This window comes from Mirounga angustirostris, unplaced genomic scaffold (genome assembly GCF_029215605.1).
Source record: "Mirounga angustirostris isolate CCGP_5_RB_7025 unplaced genomic scaffold, mMirAng1.0.hap1 SCAF_13, whole genome shotgun sequence".
Classification (NCBI taxonomy): Eukaryota; Metazoa; Chordata; class Mammalia; order Carnivora; family Phocidae; genus Mirounga; species Mirounga angustirostris.
The window spans coordinates 29,170,250-29,183,982 of record NW_026991721.1 but is presented as its reverse complement, the minus strand read 5'-3'; the positions used below and the strand labels follow the sequence as shown (position 1 = coordinate 29,183,982).

The following is a 13,733-nucleotide window of genomic DNA, read 5'->3' as shown; positions in this document are numbered from 1 at the left end:
TTTATTTTAAAACTTTCTAAAAACATGAATTATTTGTGAAAAATAATTAACCAATTAACTAACATATAATATATGTAGGAGTCTTTTGAGAATTTCATCTGTTTCTTCAGCAAGTGGGCCATACCACTTGAACCAGTAAATATAAAATTTTGCTGCATGTTAGAATCACCTAGGGAGCTTTAAAACAATCCCATTATCCAGGCTGCACTCTATACCAATAAAATTAGAAACTCTGAGAATCAGACCTAGACATCAGTATTTTTGTTTGTTTTCTTTTTTTAACACTTCATGAATTTGCATGTCATCCTTGCACAGGAGCCATGCTAATCTTTCCTGTATCATTCCAATTTTAGTATATGCAATGTTGAAGTGAGCACAAGACATCAGTATTTTTAACACAACCCGCATCCAGGTGATCCCATTGTTCAGCCAAATCTGAGAACCAGTGATATAGAACATAGATATATGTTATATATAAATTCAAGGACTTTAAATTCTGGAAAAATGACATAAAGATGCAATTGTCCATTCATAAGTGTTCAGTGATGGCATTCTTAAACTCTTTCTGTGACCTTATCTTGGCAGACTTCTCAATAGCTTGTCCTTCCTTGATTCATGCCCATTTCCACACCAGTTCACAAAGACTTCTGTTGATTTTGTGAAGTACCTGATATTCTTCCTATAAATTACTTTGTGACATAATACTCAGTTGTTTGAAGTGTAAACCCCTAAATGGTATATTCTTAAAGCATTATTAATGTAGTAAATAATTTGAACTAGGTAAAAAGAGAAAATAAACTTCCATGTAGGTAAAATTAATTTTATATTTTAAAGAAAAAATTTAGACCAATACTATAATTAGTATAATATATACTAATTATCATGTATATGACAGTATATTTTATGAGTATTTTCTCACTGGTGTTCCTACCAATATCATTAGGTAATTACTATAACTATCCTCATGTCACAAATGAACAAATTACTATTTAATCAGACTAAGGGTTCGAAGCCAAGTGGTTTGATTCAGTTTATTCTCTTAACCATAATGCTATGTTTATTAATGGATTTGGGTTGTTATGATGGTGAAAAGAATGCAGGGGTAAGAGAGAGGTAATTTGAAAGTGATTACAAAGTGGGAGAGTCTTGGGTTACATAAGCTTCTGTGAATTCATATTCCTTTGACATGGTTTTGGTATATTACTTCAATCATTTTGTTGTGTTTAATCGTTAATAAAATATCCTAGGGTCCATTAAGTTGAATCTCTTATCCATGACTGAAAGAATAAGGAGAAACACAAACCTCTGTATATGTGCTAAAAGAATATTGTCCATTTCTGCCTGATTAATAAGTTATTCATCCCATCATACAACCATGGAATGAAATTCATGTCATATGAATGGTGGGATGATACAAATATCTTAAAATTAGGATCTGCTATTGATGCATCTTTGCATCTCTCATGTCACCTAAATATTGGAGAATTTTTTCAGTTTTAAAAAAATTACTGATGTTGGGGTGCCTGGGTCGCTCAGTCGTTAAGAGTCTGCCTTGGGCTCAGGTCATGATCCCAGGGTCCTGGGATCAAGCCCTGCATCCACTGGGCTCCCTGCTTGGCAGGAAGGCTGCTTCTCCTTCTCCCCTTCCCCCTGCCCGTGTTCCTTCTCTTGCTTTGTCTCTCTCGGTCAAATAAATAAATAAAATCTTTAAAAAAATTTACTGATGTTACTAAGTCAGTAGACTCAAAGTTTTTCTATGTATTTATTATTTCAAGATATGTTTAATAGAAATTGGTTCTATTTAGAAGATAGAGATACAAAACCAAAAGGAATGAGCTTTTCCCTTAAGGAGTATTTTCCAAAATGAGTTTTGGGTCCAAATATTGAAAAAAATAGAAACAGTATTATCCTACTTCAGGGATTTATTAAGTGAGATAATAAATAACACTCATCTCACTTCCATTGTTCAGCCAAGAAAACTATCAAATTTCCATCTCCATTCCTGACCTTTCCCCCAAATCTCAGAATCTTATATCCAACTGCTTAACTGGCATGTACATGTGGATGTTTAAACCTAACAACAACAAAACCAAACTACCCGTTTCTGAACTTACACCTGCTCTATTCATACTTCCCTAGCTCAGTAAATGGCAACTTCATTCTCCTACAGGCACAGCCAAAGTAGCTTGGAATTATCCTTCCCTCTTTTTTTTTTTTTTCTTCCTTTCTTGTACACCTCAAACCAAAGTCTACCAGTAAAACCTGTGAGCTTAATCTTCCAAATTTATGTAAAATCTGACCCTTTTGGTCACTATCCTTCTTGCTACTACCTTAGCAGTATATGACAAGCCTTGGGCTAACACCATACTTAACAGTGAAAGGCTAAAACCTTTTCTTTGAAGATCAGGAACAAGTCAAGAGTGCCCACTGTCACCACTCCTATTCAACATAGTACTGGAAGTCCTACCTGGACCAATCAGGCAACATAAACAAATAAAAGGCATCCAAATCAAGAGAAGAAGTAAAAGTGTGTGTATTTCTAGATGACATGATCTTATGGAGAAAAAAATCCTACAGGCTCAACCAAAGAACTGTTAAAACTAATCAACAAATTCAGTAAAGCTGCAGGATATAATATCAACATACAAAAACCAGTTGTACTTCCAAGCAATGAACTATCTGAAAAGAAATAGTCTCATTCAGAATAGCATCAAAACTCTAAAATACTTAGGAATGAATTTAACCATGGAGGTAAAAGATTTCTATACTAAAACTTCAACTCTGATGAGGGAAACTGAAGAAGATGCAAACAAATGTGAAGATATTCTTTGTTTATGGATCAGAAGAATGAATATAGTTAAAATGTCCATACTACCCAAAGCTATCTGTAGATTCAGTGCAATCCCTATCAAAATTCCGACAGATTTCAACCTATACTACAAAGCTATAACAATCACAACAATGTGATACTGGCAGAAAAAAATAGACATATAGGAAAGAACAGAAAAGAGCCCAGAAATAAAACCCTGCATATGTAGTCACATAATATTTGGTAAGAGAGCCAAGAATACTTAATGGGGAAAGGAAAGTCTCTCCAACAAATGTTGGGGAAACTAGATAAACACATGTAAAAAAATGAAATTGGACCTCTGTTTTATACAATTCACAAAAAATAACTTGAAATGGATCAAAGATTTAAATGTAAGATCTGAAAATGTAAAACTTTGAGTAGAAAATGGGGGGAAAAGCTCGTCACGGGTGTTGATAATGATTTTTTTGGATATGACACCAAAAGTACAAGCAACAAAGCAGAGATAAGTAAATGGGGCTACATCAAACTAAAAAGATTCTGTTCAGCAAAGGAAAGCATCAACAAAATGAAAAGCCAACCTACAGAATGGGACAAAATATTTGCAAACCATATATTTGATAGGGGGTTAATATAAAAAATACATAAAGACTCATGCAGAAAACAAGCAATCTGATTAAAAATGAGCAGAGGAACTGAGTAATAGACATAGAAATGGCCAAGAGGTAGATGAAAAGATGCTCAACATCATTAATCCTCAGTGAAATGCCAAACAAAATGGCTATCATCAAAAAGCAAATAACAAGTGTTGGTAAGGATGTGGGGGAAAAAAGGAGTCCTTGTGCCCTATTGGGAATATAAATTAGCATAGCCACTACGAAAAACAGTCTGGAGTTTACTCAAAAAATTAAAAAGAAAACTACCTTATGATCCAGCAATCCCACTTCTGGGTATATATCCAAAGGAAACTAAAAACAGGTCATCAAAGAGACATCTGCACTTCTGTGTTTTTGCAGCATTATTTCCAATATATGGAAACAATCTAAGTGCCTGTCAATAGATAAATGGATAAAGAGATTGTATGTGTGTATGTGTGTTTGTGGGTGTATAAATGATGGATTATATATCATTCCATATTTCATATAATACATATAAAATATAGATACCATATAATGATACCATACTAAGAACTTGAAAATTGCTAAGATTTTAAATGTTCTCACCATAAAATAGAAATGGTAATTATATGATCTGATGTAGTTGTTAGATAACAGTAAAGTGGTAATCATATTGCAATACGTTTATCAAATCAAACATAGTACACTTCTGTTGTCTTGTTCTGTGTGGTGATGTTGAAAAGTCTGATACCAACCTGAATTTCTGTTTTGTTTTTTCTCCAAACTTCATTGAGATAAAATTGACATAAAACATATAACTTTAAAGTCTACTGTAACCTTAAGTTATCTATATGTTAGAGCAAGACAACAGTGGAGCACCATTTTTAAGAACCCCAAGGAATATTATGAGACAATTGTTTTATACTCAGCCGAATGTCCTTCAATTAAGACTACAATAAAACTGATCTAACATGCACAAATATAGGAAACTTATGGAGAAATTATACCTACAAGCCTTTCATATGGAATCCACTAAAAATAACTTTCATTAAATCAATAGATTTTTAGGAAAATGAGCAAAATTTTTAAGAACTGAATATATTTATTTGTATAGTAAGACCAAAAACAGAATAAAGATAGCTGGAAGAATAGTGTACAGATCTTACATGCTCTGACAAATTAGAAATAATACCACTAAAAGTGGGTGGAAAAAGGAGATAGAAAAGAGAAACTAGAATAAGAATTTGGAATTTTTCATAGGGAAAGGTGAAAGTCTAATGATACAATTAAAAATTGACAAACCGAATAGTAGAAACTGAAGTAAGGTAAAAGGGAACTAAGGAATAGTATAAAATTATTGATAAAAAATAATATCTAGAACAAAAATATAATCCTTTCTAAATGCCAAAAAATAAAGAAAATTAAAAAGCCAACAAAAATAGCAGTGAAACAGATCGCACAAAGATACAGGGTAACTATAATCCAATTCACAGTAAGTGTATCATAAAGTTATCTGACAAAAATGAGAGAGAACCTCCAAATGACTGCATTATACCTATTTGAAAATGAGTTTCCAATTGGCTCATAAAACAAAGCTGAAGCTTAGCTGTATATAAGAGCCTAAAGTAAAACGATTCAAAAGATAAAATAAAAGAGATGGGCAAATGCAGACCAATACATGAAAGCAAAAAAAAGGGGCAACTATCTAGATATTTAAGGTACATTTCAAACAAAAAGCAAATTTCAAATGTCAAATCAAAGATATACCTTCTAACATTCAAGGTTACAATTCACAATGAAATTATACATAAAAGAGTTATGAATATCTATGCACTAAATAACACAGCGGTTCATACAGGATAAAAGTCACAGAGGACAATTATAGGACATGAAAGGAAAAATAGAAACACACTATCCTGAGGAGATTTTAACATACCTTTATTGTTCAAGTCAGTCAAATAAATAAGTAAATAAGGCTATAGAGGAGATAACAACATAATCAATAAGGAGGCTCTAAGATGGGTATTTATGAAAATGTATACCTTCAATAAATAGAAAACAGATCTGCTTACAAAACACCGTAATAAAAATCTATAAAAAGTTAGCATATAATAACACAAAGAAAATATCATTACATTTTATAAAGAAAAAAAATGATACCAAAATATTGTCTGGTCACAATGTAGTAAAACTAGGAAAAATAGCAAAATAAAAAGAAATCTTTTCCATTTGGAAATTAAAATGTAAGCCAAAATTTCTAAAATTTTAGATAATAATGTTAATGAAAATGATGTATTGTAGAATATACAGCAAATAGCAAGACATACTCAAATGAATTGCAAAACCTTAAACAATAAGAATGAGAAAATTAAAATAAACATCCAACAAAAACAAAATAAACCAAAGACAAGCATTATAAAGACACGTTAATAACAGAAGTTAACATGTTAGATAACAATAATAATGAGACGAACAGATAAATTAAAAGTTGTTTCTTTGGGAAATAATTTAAAAGAAAGAAGAATAGCAAAAAATGACATCATCAAAAATGACTGTTAATACCAACTGTTTTCTTTTTTTAAAAAAAAAGGAAATGAGAAAATAAAGAGAAAATAAAGGATTATTTACTGTCTTTTATGAGGAAATATAGTTCATTAACTTTCCTTAATATCCTCTATTAAGTCCTGAGAAAATAGGATTCCCAGAGACGGTCTTGTAGGCAAAGTAGACCCAAAGTCTACTTTGGGTATTTAATAATGTCCTTGAGTTTTTCTTCCTCAGCTCTAGGTATTCACTTTTACTAAGGGCTTCCATTCCTCCTTGTCTATTAATTAAAGCAATTATATTATCATCTTAGTGCTACACATGCTTGCTAAGTCTGAGTTTCTAGGCACATTTGCTAAAGTTGAAAGCTAACCCCCAACACACACACACACACACATCACATGAATTCATCAAGCATAAAACCTCTCACAGTTCTCCCATGTAGCCCTGAAGGCTTCTCAAAATATTAGATAGGAAGAACAAAATTTGGATCAACTAATCTAGAAAGGCCTACTTATGTTTTGCATTACATAGTTTGAGCTAGAAGCTCATACTAATTCTGTTATCATACACAGAATGTAGCTAACTCTGCAGCATAACATCTTAGCCTATAGTTCTGTCTGATAAACATTATAAATGCAAGAAAAAAAATTCAGTCCATTAATGTCATAACATCTCTTAGATCCAAATGGTTTGCCAACACTCAATGAATTAAAGTTGCCCCTAACTTCCTTCTTAAGACTCTCCAACAAGGTCAGATTCTACAAAAATAGCATACAGTTGAAAGAAGATGAGTAGCCTCCATAATGAAGACACAGAATTTTGCATTTCATTAATTTCAGATTTTATTTCTAACAATTAATTATTTTTATTTAACTCTGGTTTATAATGATGTCATTTTTAGTTTCTTAAGAGAGCACTAAAGTCATTTATTTTTAGACTTTCATATTTAATAATGTAAGCATTTACAGTTATAAATTTTCTTGGATGACAAATTTCACCTTTTCATATGACTTTTTTTTTATGAAGCATGCACTTTTTATTAGTTTCAAGATAGTTTATAATTTGCTTTGATTTTATTTTTGATTCAATGACATTTAAGAGTGTGTTTCTTATATTCTAAAGAGTAACTGTTTTTGTTAAAATTTTATTACTTTCCATTTTATTAAGATCAGAAACTATAGCCTGCACAATCTGCTTTTTAACACATTCTGCATGTTATTGGTGACCAATACATGATCATTTTTTACAAATGTTTCAAGTTATATCTACTCATCAAAATATGTAAAATAAATACATTTTTTACCAATTGTTTTTATAAGATCAATGTGTTCTGAAAGATATTTAAAACCTACATCATGTTAATTTTATCAATTTCTTCTTGAATTCTATTAGTTTTGTATTATAGACTTAGTTGCTATGATGTTTGATACATACATTAATAGCAGTATAATCCCTCCCTAGTAAATTGTGCTTTATTATGTAGTACTCTTTATTCATCCCCTGTCACTTTTTATGCTGTTAAACTTAGATTTTTAACTAATCTTTATGATGCTTTTTCTGTTTATATTTTTGTTTGGATTTGGGGGTCTCTTTTAGCAGACCAGTGTGTAATCAAATGTGGTTTTATATATATATATATATATATATATTAACAGTTATAGTAAGCTTTGGGGGATAGCATGTAACTGTTTTTTTGATCTTTGTGTTTATTTTTTTTAACCCACTCAACAGTCTCCCACTTATGATAGAATTTGCTTCAATCACATTTACTGTATAAACAAACACATTTCAGCTTATTTCTTCTACCTTAAATTATATTTATTATGCATTTTATTTTGTTGTTTTCTTTTTTTCCAATTCTCCTCAATTTTTCTGGTCAGAATAAGTTACTATGGATTGTCCTCTTTGCCCTAGTCAATGTGGAAATTTTATTACATTTTTTTCATTCTACTATTGTTTACCCATGTTACCACATTTGATAATCACACATGTGGTTCTATCTATTATACAAAGAAATATCTCAATCATTTCATTGAACTAAATACTCTCTATTTCTGCACTGCCCTGTCCCCAAAATGAAACTTTTAAAACAACTTTCTCACCTCTTCACACCTTTCATATGAGAGTTTTGGATACTTTTCTTTTACCTCATCTCCCCAATCTCAGTCCCAAATTCCTAGAACATGCTAGTAACTTTTACTTTTAGGCTATTGTGAGGATTTCCCTACAGTGTGTTCTGCTATGTTAAGATTGCTTATTTAACACCTAAATTACACAGCCACAATCACTCTTCAGCATCTTTTTATATTTAACTATGCATTATAAGATTTATTTTCATCACTGTTTCCTCTCTTTGTTAGACTCCTCCTATCTAGAGATCACTGTTTTAATTTCTTTTTCTTTTACTAAAGCTTTATCTCAATGAATCCTCAGACTGGAAATGTTAGTGATACATTCTCTCATTCTTGCAGTACCTCTAATGTCTTTCAATCACTCTAATAGATAAATTATAGACTGGCTTGATGTGCAATTATTGGATTGTATCCTTGCTGCTCTGTAGTCTGCAGGTGTTATTACAATGTCATTAACTTCCAAGATTGTGGAAGAGAAGAATGTAATCGATCTGATTATTTTTATTTACTAAGAAACCTGTTCTCTAAGTCTGGAAATGTATATACTTAAAAAAAATAAACTTATCCTTGGAATTTTGCAATGTTATCAGAATATGCCCAGGCAAGGACATTTTTTATCCAGTGTTTCCAGAAAGTTAGTGATTATTTGTAATCTAAAGCCTCAAGTCTTTCTCAAGAGAAGAAAATATCCTTTATTAGTGGTTTATTTTTCCCTGTCTTTCATCTATTCATGTTTCCCATCTGAAATACATCTGCAAGGACTTCTGAACCTATCCTCCTGTCCCATATCATTTTTTTTTTTAGATTTTATTTATTTGACAGAGAGAAAGACACAACGAGAGAGGGAACACAAGCGGGGGAGTGGGAGTGGGAGAGGGAGAAGCAGGCTTCCTGTGGAGCAGGGAGCCTGATGTGGGGCTCTATCCCAGGACCCTGGGATCATGACCTGAGCCGAAGGCAGACGCTTAATGACTGAGCCACCTAGGCGCCCCTATCTTTTCTTTTCTTCCATTTTTCTATAGTTTTACTCTATATTTTGACTTTTTTAAATATGTGATTTTCTAGGAGGCTAATTTTGGTCTCATCAGTGTCCATAATTCTTAGTTTATTTGCTGACTCTTAGTTTTAATATTATTTAATTTATAAAATGGTTTTGATTTCAAATAAACTCTTATTAAATGAGTATATTATTAGATTGCTGCTTTATTTCCTTAATGTATTGCCTGTGTTCTGTATTATGTCTGATTTTCTAGGGGCACACCATTTTCTACTTTCTACTACAAGTCATGTTAGTTTTTGTGTTTTTTTTTTAAAGATTTTATTTATTTGACAGTGAGAGATAACAGCGAGAGAGGGAACACAAGCAGGGGGAGTGGGAGAGGAAGAAGCAGGCTTCCCAAGGAGCAGGGAGCCCAATGTGGGGCTCGATCCCAGGACCCTGGGATCATGACCTGAGCTGAAGGCAGACGCTTAACAACTGAGCCATTCAGGCGCCCCAAGTCATGTTAGTTTTTTTGACCACTCTCTGAGACTTACAGTTTCTGGGATAAATTGCAGAGCAAAAGTTCTATAAATTGTAGGAGATGAGACATTATCTAACCCTCTGCATTACAAGTTGACAGTCTCTACTGAGGCACCAGGAGAAAGCTAGACATCTCTCACATTTGTCTTAGCCCAGTAAGCCAAAGACCACCTGCAGAAACTGATAGATCAATGAAGCCAGGTTTATTGCCTGTTGCAATGAGGAATGCCACACACAAAAAAAACTGTCAGATTTCTGACCAAACAAAAGAAAAGCCAGAATGATTATAGAATTTGGCAGAAGGAGTTACAGTGACATTTAAAGGAAGCAGGGTTTTTGTTACAAGCAAAGAAGGCCTATATGTAAAGAGGTCAACATCAATAAATAAGGGAACCTGTAGGGTCTTCTGAGAATAGTCATTGAAGCCAGACTTGCCCTTCCCATCTGGATACATGAATCTCCTCAGGCTACCTCTTCTCAGTAATTTTCATATTCTGATCTTTGTACTTCACTGCTGATTCCCAGGCTCTGTCAGGTTTTTTTTTTTTTTTTTTTCCCTTCCTGGACCTAACAGACCCTGAGGACCCTTTTCTATCTTCAGGCCTGGCTTTCCTGCTGACCTTAGCAGCTGCTCTACTCAGAAAAGATACTTATTAATTCGTTTTGCATTGGCGGGAGAGGGAATCTTAAAAAAAGTCAAGCTACCATCTTCCTAGACTCTCCTGGCAGTTCCCATTTTAACTGCCTGCCCTCTGATATGTGATGTGTTCTATACATGTTATTTAATTATTCCTCACCAGAAAGCCAATTGAGCAACAATATTTTTCTTATTTTACAGGTGACAAACAGGAGTTTGAAGAAGTTCAGCAATTTTCACCAAATATTACAGACAATAAATGCTGAACGTGGACCCTGGCCATGGACCTGGACACTTCAGTATCCTCATGAGTATGTGTTGTGTAACTGGGTTAAAATCTGACAGAGATACTATTTTAAGATGGAAGTAGAGTACACATGCTCTTGATAACAATCACTTCATTGAGGGATTAGAGCCTAAGCTTCAGCTTTAACAGTAAGAAGAAAGATGCTGTCTCTTCCTCCTCTGGCTACTTTATAAGGCCAACTCACCAGAGGCATTGGCAAGGTATTGTTGAGAGCCTGGTTAAATACTTGGCAAATACTTCCCAAGAAACAGATGAGAAAATCTGAACTCCCAGACCTTAGAGTAGATCATTCTACATTGTAGAAAACCTGGAATTGGATACTTAGAAAATGAGTGGGAAAGTTTCACCAGAAAGAATCCAAAGATTCGGAAAATATTGACTCCCCTATTTTCTGCTGTGAAGCATTTGTAGTTCACCTTAGTTTTAGTCTCAGAAATACCCTACAGCATGCAGCAGACTTTGATGTTTTATTAAAGCAGCAAATGCTTTGATGATCTCCTCATGGGCCCAGGGATTGCATCTCTGCCTGTCAACCTTCCCACATCCCTTGCCAGCTCTCCCCACTAGAAGCTGATGGTTTGGCATGGGTTTGGCCTTGTGGTTTTATTTCTGTTTTGTTTTTGTTTTCTGTTTGTTTGTTTTTTTTTTAACCAACTCATTCTACAATACACCCAGAATTTGAAAAATGGTCCATGACAACACTATAGAAATGTTTATTAGATAGTAATTAAGAAAATTTAGGCATTACCAAAAAAAATAAAAGTTTAGGCATTACCTTGAAAAAAATGTTTTAGCGTATGTGTATGAGTCTGTATAAAAGCAAAATGTTTTCCTAAAATCGTTACCAATCCTTTACTCTTGGAATAATTAGTATAGGATAGATATTTTCCATTTGTTCCTGTGGATCAGTCTCCATCCAGCCTTCTTTATCCTGCTCTGTCCCCCAAGATACTGACTTCTTTTCTTCTGTTGATTGTATAAAAAGACTCCTTAGCTCATCAGTTTCCATGAGTTGGTTGAGTCATATGAACAGAAGTCAGTAAATGGAGAGAACAAGAAAGGAGGCTGAAAGTAAAGTTGAGGTATTTATTCTCTCTGTTCCCTTCTTTCTAAGCACCAGAAGTTGGATTTTTCCTTTTATCAAAGGCTCAGCTCCTGTTTGGTAGCACTTTTCATACAGCTACCCACTTCCAGTAGTAGTAACTGTTTCCTTTCCTTCCATTTTCAGATTGAGGGATTGCAATGACTTTCTGCCAGTAGTCAGGAAGTTGCTAGTACTGGGGAATTCACCTTTTTTTTTTTTTCTTAATCCCTGCTGACAAACCTTTTTAAATAATTCCCTTATTGAGCTCTGTTGAATAACCCAGGCTGGGCTACACCATGTGCTTCTTCCTGGAACCCTGATGGTGTAAAAAGTATTCAGCTGTAGATAGTATAATGTAAATAAAGGAAAAATCTAAGGATTAATCATTATCTGAAGTCAAAATACTTGGTCTTAAATCTGATTTCTCCCAGGTTCTAGAGGTTTTAGAAAAGTTCACTGACCTATTTAACATCAGATTTCTCACGGGTGAAATACTTTCTGATAGGACTATTTTAATGTAAAATATAAATGCAATAAAAATTGGTACAGTGCCTGGAAAACATGGTAGTGAATAAATATGGGTAATAGCGGTTTTTTAACGGTATCCACATAACTAAACTAGAATTAGGTCTCCTAGAATCTTGGCCTGTATTGTTCTAGGTTAGGGCTGGCTGTACGAGAAATTTGCATATTTAGAAGGCAGAAGGAAGGCAGCAGTTATTTTTCTCTGAACAGAGATATTAGGTCATGAGCTCATGGAGATGCCATGCATCTTTATTAATCTGCTGGATCACCTTGTTGGTGTGAGACAGGTTCAGGACCCACAGCTCCTCTAGCTTCCATTATGTTTCTCTTTCAGTTTTTCTGGGTCCTGGGCCAGATGCAAGGGTGCCAATGTGTTTTGCAAGTTGCCCACATCATTAAGGCTGAAAATATTGAGAGGCAGATGCTAGTTCCAATTTATCCTCATGGGTTCAAATTTGTCCTCACTCTCCCCAATTTTATGTCCAGGTTTTCTTTCCAACAACTGATTAAGTGGATCTGTGGCATCTTTAGCTTCCCACCAGACATAAAGGTAATTTCCTTAGAATAAAAACAAGAACAAAAACACAATTCCCACAATTGTATATGGTCTAATCCCTATTACAGTCTTTTTTTTTCCCATTAAAGTATTTTATTCTACATTACTCAAAGTGGCTCTGTTCACCTGTTCAACTGATACATTGGTCCTCTTCTCTTCCTGTCCTATTAGTGACATGATCACAAACATGACTGAGCAGATCACAAAGAATATTAGAATATGTTATCCAATAAAAATGGGAGACTAGAATAACATAATAAGCACTTTACTTTGTTGGATCATGAAGTAAAGTTGGGCTATTAAAAGAAAAATAATATTAAAATTTATTTCAAGAATTAAATCCATCTCTCAACCTTAGTCCCAGATTTCAAGCGTAGATGGGAGTTCATCTTTTTGGCTTTGTTTTTCTCCATCCCACAGGCACAATACAAAATCTTTGTTCAGTGTTTGGTAAAGGAGATAGGAAGACAATTACTGATTATTAATTTTCACTGGGGTTACTGAACAAACCCTCTGATTTTTTTTTCTCCTGAGATTCCTGTCATTGTCTAGTCAAGTTTAACTTCCAAGGCTTTGCTCCCAGATAAAATTTCATGCTCATTTAGCACATGATACCTTTAGAGCTGACAGAAGTGATCCACCTGCTACAGCCCAGCAACCCTTTGCTTGGTCCCAGAAAGTTACAGAAATAGTTTTCTTTGTCTCCTGGATTCTCTATGGGTCATTTAATAGCAACAGTTTCTCTTTATTCTTTTCCTTTTTGAATAGTGCTTTTGTGAGTTGGAGTCTTGATGTAGCTGTCACAAACCTTCTACTTCAGAGGTTAAACTACAAGATCTAATGAGGGAAAATTATTTTTAGCTTAGCCTCTGGCACTATAAATTCCAGAAAATTTTTGAATTAAGCTTTATGACTTTATAGGAAAAAATAGCAGGCTGCCAAACTGTCTGTTTTAACTCTCTCTCCCTCTCCCTCCTTCTAAGTAAAATCTAACTAG

The 13,733-nt window shown here is 33.8% G+C and overlaps 1 non-coding gene across 1 annotated transcript; it reads right to left on the bottom strand.

Annotated features, from left to right (window-relative positions):
• Window positions 1-270: 270 nt before the first annotated feature.
• Window positions 271-375, bottom strand: LOC123858070 (U6 spliceosomal RNA). Its single transcript, XR_006794033.1, has one exon. It is a non-coding gene; the product is annotated as a U6 spliceosomal RNA (small nuclear RNA).
• Between the last annotated feature and the right edge of the window lie 13,358 nt (window positions 376-13,733).